This window comes from Hippopotamus amphibius, chromosome 11 (genome assembly GCF_030028045.1).
Source record: "Hippopotamus amphibius kiboko isolate mHipAmp2 chromosome 11, mHipAmp2.hap2, whole genome shotgun sequence".
NCBI classification, from domain to species: domain Eukaryota; kingdom Metazoa; phylum Chordata; class Mammalia; order Artiodactyla; family Hippopotamidae; genus Hippopotamus; species Hippopotamus amphibius.
The window spans coordinates 21,117,263-21,126,213 of record NC_080196.1 but is presented as its reverse complement, the minus strand read 5'-3'; the positions used below and the strand labels follow the sequence as shown (position 1 = coordinate 21,126,213).

The 8,951-nt window shown below is 38.5% G+C and overlaps 2 non-coding genes across 2 annotated transcripts; both read left to right on the top strand.

Moving 5' to 3' along the window:
• Positions 1-2,386: 2,386 nt before the first annotated feature.
• TRNAS-AGA (transfer RNA serine (anticodon AGA)) lies at positions 2,387-2,468 on the top strand. The gene has a single exon. It is a non-coding gene; the product is annotated as a tRNA-Ser (tRNA).
• A 6,411-nt stretch (positions 2,469-8,879) lies between these two features.
• TRNAQ-CUG (transfer RNA glutamine (anticodon CUG)) lies at positions 8,880-8,951 on the top strand. The gene has a single exon. It is a non-coding gene; the product is annotated as a tRNA-Gln (tRNA).

Sequence of the window (8,951 nt, the reverse complement as noted above, 5' to 3'; positions counted from 1 at the left end):
AGGGCTTGATGTTTTTTGTTGAACAAAAAACAATTTCACAGAACACAAATGTCAAACACGGCCATTCTGTGACCATGGTGGATCAACACAAACTTAAGATCACTTTGTAACCATGTCTGAACACAAACACAAACACAAAACACACACACACACACACAAAAGCATTATTAAATCCATAAAAATGACCCCAACCCCCCTTATCTTGGTAAATACTCATGCCAAAAAATGACTACAGATTCTCTGCCAATCATAGTTCTAGCATCGCTCTATTCTTCCTTCAGGGTAGGATTTTAAATCCTAATCCTAAATTTAAGCTACTTAAATCACAGAATCACCCCCTATTTCCAGACAACATTTAATCCAAAACAAAGTCCTGATTCTTTCAGTCTTTTTCCAAATCACCCAACACAACACTAAATCCTTTGAGTACTTTTTAGTACTCTTTTACTAAGATGCACCCATGCTTCCCCACCATGTTCTCAATTGGTACAAGGAGTTATTTGCCCAACTTGTTCAACTTCATATGTATTCCTGGTGGTTTTTATCTGGAAGATACTGGCACAGTTTATATTCTGCATGACTTCAACTATTCATATTTTTCTGCATTCAAAATACTGAGGGGAAGATAAACCAAAGTACTGCTATTGCTGGTTTCTCTCCACCCCACCCTCACCCCCACCCTCAGTGTGTTAGTCATCATTACCCAAGTTTTTCTACTCAAGAAGGAGAAACGTTTATTTAATTGGCACAAGAAAGATGACTTCCCTAAATGTAGACTCAAGGATTTTGATGTTACTGAACATTACCTCAGTAGGCTTTGGTTTGAGCAACTGTCTTTTGCAATGCCCTGCATAATCACATGGGCCTTGAGTTTGTTTCTTGAATAATTGATGTTAGTTAGAGGTTTGCAGAATCCATGGAGGTGTCTCCCCCCACCCCCCGCTGATATTTAATTAGACTTTTAAAATTATTTCTGTGCATAATTTGATAAACTAATCTTTTATGGGCTTTTATCTTCATAACAAAAAAAGTTGTAACTTTAAAAAAACATTTTAAGAACCCTCATGACACAGGTCTGATCCCAAAATACTCCTCCTACAGGGACAGGCAGAATATAAAGATTTTAAATATATTTGGCAATCTCTCACAGAAAATGGTTGGGAATTTTCCAAAAATTGCCAATGGAAAAACACATTAGAAATATTCTGAATCTATGAGCACACAGAGTGAGTGATGCACTTGCTTTTCATAACCATATTTCTTTAGTTTGTTAGCCATGGCATAGTTGATCTTTTCTGGATATAGATAAAAGTAAGTTATTTGATCTTTAATTAGATGCCCCCCCATAAGGCTTTCTCAGTGATATCTGAATTGAATAGAATGCTATTTAAAGAACACTTTGTTACTTCTGCTTAAGTACAATATATTAAATCCAAGCAATTATCAGCTTTCTCAAGATGCATCTCATTCATCAGCTCTCACCTCTTACCCTTTAACAGTTTGTTGGTCATAAAGTGGGGACCTATCTATGCATCTTAGGAACTGACATCCGCATTTAACCACTCTGCTCTGAATCATTTCTGTAGAGCATCTGGAAATTCCGCTGAAGGAACTAGTGAGTTACAAACGTAAAGAAGAGAATGGGAAACGTACAGTGTGGTTTACATTTAGAGAAAATGAGCCCTTGCATTGCCCCCCCAAAAACTGAATCACGTAATCCATTGTTTAGAACGCAGCTACGACCTCACAGAAAATGAAACTCATGGACAGGCTATGCCTCTTGTAAACGAGTCTGGAAAGTGAAAGCGTATTTGCATTTGCAAAGCACTTTCCCAAACACAGTGAGATTAATATTTTGGGCCCAAATTAGGAGCCTAGGGACAACGAGTGAAGGGATCCAGAAGAGATTTTCAACGTCGTTTTTCTCTCCCTCCACCTTAGATACAAATCGGAGGGAGCATTACCTTCCCTGAAAGCCGTGGAGCACAGTATCATTCACCGAGCAGCCTGGAAGTTCTAGCAGAAGGGTTGGTCCCACCCACGCCTAAAAGTAGGATCACGCTGACTTCACCTCGGTGCTGAGTAAATGCGGTTCGGGTTTCGGAGACCGCAGCACCCAGCACGAACCCAACTTATCCGTGAGGGAAGCAGGCGCTGGTTGATGAACTGACCTCAACTTTGAACAAAGATACTTGCATAGCGAGTACTCTCATCCCAGTTCTTCTAAATGTCGGGGCTGCGGAGAGAGTTCGACCTCCCTTCCCAAGCTTTCATTCACCTGAAAGTGTTTGCCCAACTCGCTGAGCACACTTTTGTCTACACAGGAATCTCAGCTTTATATCTACCACATATCATTTATAACGAGAATCTTTTACTCCCCGTACTAGTAGTCGTGGCCGAGAGGTTAAGGCGATGGACTAGAAATCCATTGGGGTCTCCCCGCGCAGGTTCGAATCCTGCCGACTACGGTCAGAATTTTACCCTGCGGAGAGTACACCTGCACCAACCTGGCAAAAATGTGCTTCCCAGGAAAAACAAAGCGAGAACCAATTACTCCCTCAAAAAAATTTGACTTGGTAGAGCCCTAGTAATTCACCGCCCCCATCCTTGTACAAGGCTCAGGGGTGTCTGACTTTTTCTCTCCCCAAAACCCTGGAAAGTGAAAGTGTATTTGCATCTGCAAAGCAGTTTCCCAAACACAGTGAGGTTAATACTTTGGGCCTAAATTAGGAACCTAGGGACAATAAGTGAGGGGATCCAGAGGAGATTTCAACGTCGTTTTTCTCTCCCTCCACCTGAGACATAAATCGACGGGAGCGTTTGTGTCTTTCACATGCCGAAAGTGTTAAGCTATTTCTATTTTATTTTTTAAAAAATGTCATAGAGTAAAACTGGCTTTTTGAAAGTATACGCATATATTCGTGTAACCACTACCATAATCAGGATACAGAAGTTCCATCAATCCATAAACCTCCCTTGTGTTTATGGTTACCTCCTAGTCCAATACAACCAGATACGTTTTTTGTTCCTTTGACATTTTTGAGAATGTTGTGAAAATTGTCTCATACAAAATGTAACCTTTTGAGATTAGCTTCTTTCACTCGAGATAGAACATGCCTTGAGATTTATGCAAGTTGTTGCATATATCAAAATTTTGTACTTTTTGCTGTTGAATAGAATTCCATTGTGTGGATGAACCACAGTTTTTTTCTTTAACCATCCATTAAAGGACATATGGGTTGTTTCCAGTTTTTGGCAATTTTGGGGGGAAAGCTGTTAACATTAGCATATGTACATTTTCATTTTTCTTGGATAGATTTTTAGAAGTGCAGTTGCTGGGTCACATAGCAAGTGTATAACTTCATAAGAAATTGTCAAACTTTTCCAGAGTGGCCATACCTTTTTAAAGAAAATCTCACCAGTGAAGGAGATTTCTAGTTGCTCCTCATCCTCACCAGCCACTGATATTGTCCATATCATTAATTTTAACCATTTAAATAGGTGTGTAATGTTACCTCATTGTTATTTTAATTTGCATTTCCTAATGGTTAATGATGGTGAACATCCTTTTGTGTGCTATTTGCTACCTTCATACTCCTTTTGGTGAAGTGTTTACTAACTTTACTGTGGTAATCATTTTGCAATAAATACATATCTCAAATCATTATGCTGTACACCTTAAACTTACACAATGTCATACATCACTTATATCTCCATAAAGTTGCAAAAAATTAAAAATAGAATTATCATATGTTCCAGCAATTCCATTTCTGGGTATACTCAAAATAGATAATTAAGAGCAGAAACTCAAACAGATATTTGTACACCCATGTTCATAGCAACATTATTCACAATAGCCGAAAGATAGAGGCAATCCAAGTGTCCATTGATAGACTACTGGGTAAACAAAATGTACATACATACAAAGAAATACTATTTGGCCTTAAAAAGGAGTGAAATTCTGGTGCATACTGCAACATGAATGAACCTGAAGACATTGTGCTAAGTGAAATATGCCAGTAGTAAAAGGATAAATACTGTATAAATCTGTTTATATGAGATACTTAGAGTAAATTCATAGAGATAGAAAGTAGAATGGTGGCCCTGGACTGGGAAGAGGGGGAAATGGGGAGTTAGTTATTGATTAATGGATACAGAGCTTCAGTTTGAGAAGATGAAAAAAGTTCTGGAGATAAATGCTGATGATGGTTGCACAGCAACATGAATGTGCTTAATGCTGTTGAACCATATACTTAAAAATGGTTAAAATGGTTAATTTTATGTTACGTATATTGTGTCACAATAAAAAATCAAAAAGAAAAAAGAGATTACCATTTTTGTTGTTTGTTGTGTTGGCTTTTCTTTTCTTTTCTTTTCCATTTTCAAAATGCATTACTTAATTTTCCTCACAAGGCAACTGTACATTTTAAACCTTAAGTATGTGCCAATCACAAGATTTCTTCAGGAAGCCCTAGGGTTTCCATGAGCTTTCCTGGAGCTTACAGACTGAGTAGTCCCCAGGAATCAAATATAAAGCTTTCTCCACAGCCACTAATTTCTTTGCTGTTTGGGTTAATGAACACAAACTTACTGGATAATTTGTCTTCAACATAGTCCATTTCTGTTTCTAAAAGTGTTAGCTGTGCTTTCTTTTCGATGAACACTCTGAGTCCACTTTGTATTTATTTTCTATTACATTAATAGCTGCTTTTTGAGTCATTATTTTCTTCCTGAAAGTTTCTTTTCAAATAAATCAGTTGCTGCTTCTTAATTTCAGGTAACAAATGCTTAGATAATTACTCTTAAGCATTTATTTTATTTTTACTTACGTGTTTAAGAGGATCACTCTAAGTACATTTCTAGCTGCACAGTACATGTCTTGACGTGTACTATTTTTATTATCATTTATTTTAAAGTGGTTCCTAATTTCTTTCATTTTTTTCAATGTTTTTATTGAACTATAGTTGATTTACAATGTTGTGTAAAATAGTTCCTAATTTTGATTGAATTGTTCTTTTTTTTTTTTTTTTTTTTTTATTTATTTATTTTTTTTGGGGGGGGTACACCAGGTTCAATCATCCGTTTTAATACACATATCCCCTGATTTGTTCTTTAAACCACAACTTATTTAGAAGCACATTTATTATTTTGTAAACAAATACAAATTTTAATTTTAATGTTTTTATTTCTGGCATTATTTTATTGTTCTGAAGTAATAGCATGTATCTAACCCTGTTATGGTTTTGGAGACTTGCTATCTGGCATGGTAAAATGTAAAGTTTGAGATAATTCCATGTGTGTTTGGAAAAAGTTAGAATCCAGAAGTTGATATGTACACTGTTCTTTATATATGTATATTATATGAAATGCATTCCTTTGTTTTATGGCTCTATCTTCATGTGTGTTTTTAATTAGTTTTTCAGACCGATGTATTTTGCAAAAATATCCCACTATGATTGTGATTTTTATCTTTCTCTTTGTACATCCGTCAATTTCTGGATTTTCGTCTCCATTTCTTAAACTTCTAGAAGCAAGAAATTCTGGATAGAGCATGATTTATGTAACAGCTATGACTTGGAGATACCAGGTGTTACCTTCAGTTGAACAACTGCAACAAGAAAAGCCTAGAAAAAAAAATCAATTTAATTTATACAAGCTTCAGAATATCTGTTGAGACTTAAGAGACATGCCACTACTTAGAAATTTACATGTTTTCTTCCTCAAAAGAAATGAGGAAAATGTAACTCAAATATAATTTATCTCGTGGGAAACTCTGGATAAAGATTGAGGATAAGCTGCAGTGCAGATTCTGATCACCCGGTGCTTAAAAATAAGCCTGGTTCCATCCACTGGTCCTGACAGAACGATGTCTAACTCTGGCCTCCCAAAACTGCATCTTCAGGAACCCACCTCCCATAACCACTCTGAGATGAGAGAGACACTCAGAACTGGTTTGACTAGAATCTCAGCCTCAGGCGTGGGTGCAACTTCGCCTCCTAAGTTACAATATTGGGGCTAATGAATCATGGAGCCTGAATTCAAAGATGTTTCTTTAGCAGTTTTATGCCTAATTTTACTTGAGTCATTTCATTTTTTAATAGTTACAATTAGGTTACATGATATAAAGGAGAAACTCTTAGTCTAAGGCACAGAGTCTTCAATAATTTTGTGAATTCCCTGGTATGGTTTGCTAAATGCTGTGTTTTCTGTCTAGGTTCACCTTGGTGTGAGAGACTGCCTCAGTTTCCAACCCACGGGGTGCTAAACCAACAAAGGTTTTAGAAGTCTTCCCTGATAACTTCACAATCTATTAAAGGGAAAAGGCCAACTTAATTTTCTTATTTTGAAAAATTCATTATATGCCTTTCAGCGGCCATGAGGCCCGAATCAAATTTTTAACTAGTACAAACAGCTTTTCTACATGGGCTCAACACATTTTTCCCTCGTGGCAACCAATGCTCACCAATATATTAAGGATAAAAGCCCCATTGGAAGCTCCTATATTCAGCAGTAGTACCCTTGTTCATTTTCATGTTCATGTACAGATGCTGGCGCGTCCCCCTAAAAGTTAACAGCAATGGGGTTTGTCTGACCCATAATTCTAAGCCCATTATGGAACCTTATTCTTTATTTTCCCTTTTATATTTTACTGTGTTGTTGCTGCCCAAGATAAACCACTCCATCTTTTATAATCAGGATCCATGTGCTGCACTCATTGTGCATTTTGTATATGGGAGATCATGGACTGGCACTTTCTGCAGAGTAGCAATGTTAATTCTTCTGCAAACCAAATCCCATTCTATTTGTATTTTAGCTTTCCATCATACCCATGCCATTAGACTGCATTACAAGTGCTTTCTCCAACCTATCCCTGCCTAGCTTTGTTTTGTGTGTATGTTGATGGAGCTTCCTTCCTAGTAGATACTAATCTCCACAAGGACAGGGGATGTGCCCTTATCTTGTTTATGTCTCCAGCACCTTGCACAGCGTCTGATCCTCCACAGGAATTCAGTACACTGGTTAAACAAATGATTTGAAAAAGGTGCTAATCCAATGACTTTTTTTCCACAATAAGAACTCGCTTAAAAAAATCTCTGCTTGAATTATTTGATTTGCTTCAGTTCTAGTTTCTTCTTAGCCTATTGCTTTTTCCTGCTTTTCAGGCATATATATATATATATATAGTAGCCCTAGACAAAGAAGTGACATCGTCTATCACCAGAAAGAATGGCTTATTTAGGAAAGGAGGGGAGGTTTCATCCCCAGACTTTGCAATCGTTATTTCTACATCCCCTTTAAAATTATTTCCTTTGGCTATGGTTTTCGTTCTGTGCTCTTATGAGTTACAGGATAACACTTTATTCAGGCACTGGAGATCATATGCAGTTGTGCTGGGCGAACACAACTCAGAGTCTGGTACAAGGTCCTATAGCCCTTAGAAGGTGCTCACTATGAGGATTTTGCACAGGATTGATGTTTTGCAAGATCCTCGTGTGTTTGTTTATTTTCAGTCATTGAGGCTACTGGAAGGAGAAGTGGGCCCCCTTTGCAATTTTATTCATCTCATTTAGCAGGAGAATTCCATTCTGCTGCCTTCCGCTGTGTGGGCGAGTGCACCAGAATGCAGGGAGCGGTTGTGAGCGAGAGGCGGAGGGCAGTACTGGCGACGTTCTCGCTACCATCTTCTCGGAGGCCTCTGTCACTGAAGTCTCAGAACAGTCTTGAGTGAGGACATTTGTTTTCCCCAGGGTGGTCGCTGCGCCTCCTCATCTAAGGAGTCAGATCTCCTTCCATTGCATCAGCAGTCATTATGCAGTCGTAGAAGAATGCCTATGTACACACCCACTGGGACGAGTGCTAGGAAGGCAGCCAGCATCCCCGGAGTTCCACCAGCACAAATTCCAAAGCGCTACTCGGCTAAAGCTCTGTGGAAATCTCGGCAGAAACTTGTTGCTAGGCGGCCTCGATGAGTGCACCCGAAAGGAGGCGAGAGACCAGGAGAGCTGAGAGGGTGAGAGGGGGCTCTATTGGTTGCATGGACTCGGAGGATCCACCGACCCCGCCCCACAAAACCTAGTCTTTAACGAAGCACGCTGGGTCTAAGAAAAAGTTGTCTGTGGAATAGCAGCTAAAACAAACAAACAAACAAAACAAACAAAAACAAAAGTTTTTAGTGCAATTTGGCAGCCTTCACTGAGCACCTTCCTCTTGATGAAGGCGAGTATGATGAGTCCTTGATCTTGAAATACCCGCGTCTCTGATTAGCTACAGGTGACAAAATTCAGAATTTTTCTTCAAGCATACCTTTTTCCATTTTCTCGAAAACATAGCTTCTCTTACAAGTTTTCTTCTGTGAATGTGCCAGAAATCGACATAGTAACGCTTTTTTTCCTAGAGGCAATGGACCTGATAACCACATAATCTATATGGAGAAAAATATCACGTGGCTGAAATTGAGCAGAGCTGTAGGTAAAAGATATGAAATTTCTAACGCTCAGTTTTCCCGTCTATATAAAGACTAAAAGTATTTCACCAAGTTTTAAAGTATTAAATCATATAATGGATATAAGAAGTTCAATTCAGTGCTGGCGTATATAAGTACTCACTCTGTTTTTCCTAATGAAGAATGGGAGGACTAGGATCACGAAGTCCGAGTTAATGTGTGTGTGTGTGGGGGGGGGGGGGGGGGGGCGCAGACACTATGTATTCCTTGGCAAAAAATGGGATAAAAATAAAAAATAAATACAATTAAACCCCCTAGGATTTTCTTCGAAAGTGTTCTGAGTAGATGTAGACTAAAAATTTGGATTGTTTAAATGCTTTCAGTAGAGTTACTGTGACACATCATGGACAATTACGAGGAGGAGCCTTTGGTGTGTGGTTCCATGGTGTAATGGTTAGCACTCTGGACTCTGAATCCAGCGATCCGAGTTCAAGTCTCGGTGGAACCT